Source organism: Diospyros lotus, chromosome 7 (genome assembly GCF_014633365.1).
Source record: "Diospyros lotus cultivar Yz01 chromosome 7, ASM1463336v1, whole genome shotgun sequence".
NCBI classification, from domain to species: domain Eukaryota; kingdom Viridiplantae; phylum Streptophyta; class Magnoliopsida; order Ericales; family Ebenaceae; genus Diospyros; species Diospyros lotus.
Window position 1 is genome coordinate 23,619,712 of NC_068344.1, and position 4,005 is coordinate 23,623,716.

Genomic DNA, 4,005 nt, shown 5'->3' on the forward strand with positions numbered 1-4,005 from the left:
CGGAAATGTCGCGTAATTGTCACATGATTATTGGATCTTAATTGGTCTTCCCATTCTTCTCGAACAAATTAAGTTAAGGATTCCATTGCAAGAGTCGACTAGCTAGTGAGCATCTTTATTAAGCATATAAATATTTTTTATTTTAATCCACCTTGAGGTATATGTTCCCCACTCCTTTGTAGACTTTGGAGTTTGGACCCACCAGCCATCATTTTTGCCCATAAATTTGGTATCTTGCGTAGCCAATTGATCATTTCGGCCATCATCTTTTGGGTCATTTTGTCACTCTTGTTGGCAAGATAAGGATTAATTAATTTAGTTTATAGAGTTTAAGAAATATCTAAATTTCGGTTGCTTGTTTCTAGTATTATATGTATATGACGATTCATCAGGCTTAGACCCTTTAGCTATTCTATTTTATAATTTTAATTTTATAAGACGAATGATCAAGTGGACAACGTATATAAACTGAACATTGAAGTGGTCTTCCCCAATTATATATGAAAATAACAAATTCAAAAAACAACACTCAAAGATCAAATGTTAATTTGTTTCAAAAGGTGAAATCGCTCATCTCGAGCGCCCCCACCCCGAGCGCCCCCACCCCGGCCCGACAGAAGATCAAATGTTAATTGAATGAATTGCAGTTGGTTACAACTTAAAAAAAGAAGAAATTTGCAGAACCCTCCATTTGTCTTGCATGAATACGAATATGAATATGAATACAAATACGAATACAATTGAGGAAACGAATAAAATTACTAAAAATGAACTTTACAATAGACAAAAACAGATAGATAAATTAATAATTACAAAAGTACTGCCGAACGTAATAAATTACCACATCCATCGATACCTGTGCCTGAGAGAATACACAAATTTCACCATCTCTTGTATTAATAATTAGAAGCTAGCCTAGATCTGCAGTCTTCTCTTCTTTCTTGCTCCATTAATTCCAGAAGATATTCATCATCTCATCCGCATCTGATCGATGTGGCAGCCGCAGCACCATAGATATATCTATCCATCTTTGGCTTGCAGCAGCAACAAGTGGTATGCCATTGAGTTCGAAAACATAAATTCTAACTCTTATAAGCTTCAATTGCTCTTCTATATAAATTTCGAGTTACCCATCCAAACGAAAAAGAAAAAGAAAAAGAAAAAGAATAATCTCAAAGTGAGTGAAGATATACGTACCGATAGTGATAGATGCTGGAGGAGGATTGAAATTGAAGAGGCTAGCTAGCTTCATGATGATGAAAATTAATGAAGGTTGCATGCGCCATATATATATATATATATTATGACCAGAACTAGATGAGGTAGTGCTGATCGTATGGGTGTAAGAATCCGAAAGCCAGGGGTGAAGTTTCCCAGCTTCTGGGATTTTGATGATGGAGAGGGTCGTAGGATGTTGGATGATGATGATGAGGAGGAGGAGGAGGAGGGGGGCTTGAACTTGAGCTTGATGATGATAGGTATGAAACAAGAGAGAGGAAATGGAAGAGCAGGCTGCTAATGGGTACCATCTTCCTCTCTCGATCTGATTAATTTTGTTGTATATATATATGTATATATATACATATATATCCTCTCTCTCTCTCTGACTGAATATATATTTCTCTCTGCCCATCTCATCTCTACTAGTACTGATGATGGTTTAACCCTTCGATCTTGCTTTTGCTTCAAGTTATGAATAATGCTATTCGTTGCTTCCTCCACTGGATAAGGTTGTTCTCTCTCTCTCTCTCTCTCTCTGCGTCACATCGATTCAATTATGAATTAAATGATCAACCCAACTCCATCAACCTACATGTATGTTGGCTGCAGCTTCCAACTGGATATGCATGGCAAAAGATTATCCTAACCCTCGCAGAAGAGTAGGATCAGGGTGTATATATGCATTTTTTTTTATTTTTGAAATAAATTATAGTCTGCCAGCTGTTGATATACATATAAAAAATTATTTTTATTGTTTAAAATTTATACTAATTAAACACTTTGAAAATATATCCAAATGCATCCCTTTTCTGAAAGTTATTTGATTGGGGGGGGGGGGGGGGGATAAGTGAATCTAATTTTTAGAATATGAGATATATATATATATACTGAAATTTAGTGAGATTTTATTGAGAGTAATTTATTTTTTTAATTTTATAATATAATTATATTTACATCTTAAACCCATAACATTTTAATTTAAAAAAAAAATAAACTTATAATTGTTATTAAGATGAGACTTTGCAATGGGACAAAGCAAAATCCCTCAAAACATAATATAAATAAGATATCTTCACAGCTCAAAATTATGCATTAATATATATATATATATATTGTTAATAAATTATATTATTATTTTATATATGTTAGATCATCAGCATGCTATTTTATCACTTTATATAAATAAAAAATTCTGGACAAAAAATACCCTTCAATTAAAATTCTAAACCAGAAAAACACTTTAAATCTTTCCGAGTCAGGAGACAATCTCTGAACTCCAGTATTCATTTTTCACAAATAAAGGGTGAGAATGCAATTAGAGGAGGGATCAAACTGTACACTTTTTTGAATGCGGGGGGCTAAAGTGAGACGCGGTAATAGTTAATGGGTATTTGTTAATTTATTTTTGCATGATATTATGATATGATACGATATGATAATGATACTTCATCACGATCGACAGAGCCAAGCTTTAGACTGAATTATGCAATCATTCACGTTCACGTGGGTGGGCCGATGCCTAATTTGGTAGCATCCGGACAAAGAAAACGGGGCCGGCCGGGTCGGGTCAACCCTGCTTTGGTTTCATTCCTACACAGAATCAAACCTTAAACACTGGTGAAGACTCTCGAGCCATACTCATTTTTCCCCATTTTGTTTATTTTATTATCACTTTGCTAAGGCTCTTATAATCAATCATTGACTTACCGGAGCTGAAGGGGGCTGAGACATTTGTATAGTTGTTTTTGTAAATTTATCCACTCGACTGCCTTAGTACTATAGCTTTTAAGCAGAATGCTAATGGGGCGATCATGACGTATGCTAAGTGCATTAAATTCTTGGACAATGATGGACGAACAACTCTCTTTAGACAACTTCTTTGATAATCTTAATTTATAATGATATTTTAATATTAAAATATTATAATAAATTAAACCTAAAAGATTAATAATTTGAGGGATTAAGCTACTTGTAGATAATGTTTTATCAAAATTAATAATTTATTTTTAAATTAATTTTTCATCTTTTCTCTAAGCCTACCCATTTTCACTCTTTCTCTTTTTCACTATCTCTCTCACATTCTCTTTCTCAAATCCCCCACTGTTGTGAGCATTGTGTGTCGTCGCCCCCTACCACTGCGAGCACTATCGCACCCTCACCACCAGCCACTAACCAGAGTCACCCTCCCCCACACCGCCGCTTGGACTGCCATCACCCTTTTGTCAATCGCTTGCACCACCTCGCCCCCACCCGCCATCACCCTTTCCTCAGCCACGAGCAACCACCTCACCCTGACCCGATCACACCCACCACAGGCCACAGACAACTGTTGCCCCCACACTGCACCACGGTTGCCCTCACCCACAGGTCTCCCCGCCACTACTCGCACTACTGTTGCCCCCGCCAATGCCGATCTCATAGAAATTACATCGCACCCGTTTGCGCTATTCACCCCTTCCTCTTCAACTTGATCCATTGTCACCCTCGCCCTTCGCCACTTGATCCGTCATCAACCTCGCCACCATCGCTCAATCTATGATTCTATTTGCATTCTTACTATATTTGGCATTTAGTTGAAGTACAATGTGTGCAAAGAGGGAGTCAACATGGAGATTTGTTGCTCTGATGTTTCATATGCCTGATTTTTGAATTTTTTCAGTTAGGAGCTACACATTGAACTGGATGTAGAGATTTGAATGCATATGATGTGTAATGACCCTAAATTGGGTCTAGTTTTTTTTTTATTATTATTTAATTTTAGCTCAAGGGCATTCTAAATGTGGG

At 36.5% G+C, this 4,005-nt stretch overlaps 1 long non-coding RNA gene across 2 annotated transcripts; it reads right to left on the reverse strand.

The window, feature by feature from the left end:
- Positions 1-740: 740 nt before the first annotated feature.
- On the reverse strand, positions 741-1,855 carry LOC127806827 (uncharacterized). Of its 2 annotated transcripts, none has more exons than XR_008024510.1 (2): positions 1,198-1,855; positions 741-1,107 (listed from the first exon to the last, which is right to left on the reverse strand). It is a non-coding gene; the product is annotated as an uncharacterized LOC127806827 (long non-coding RNA). The 2 variants fall into 2 exon arrangements; XR_008024509.1 differs by having other exon boundaries at positions 741-1,110.
- Between the last annotated feature and the right edge of the window lie 2,150 nt (positions 1,856-4,005).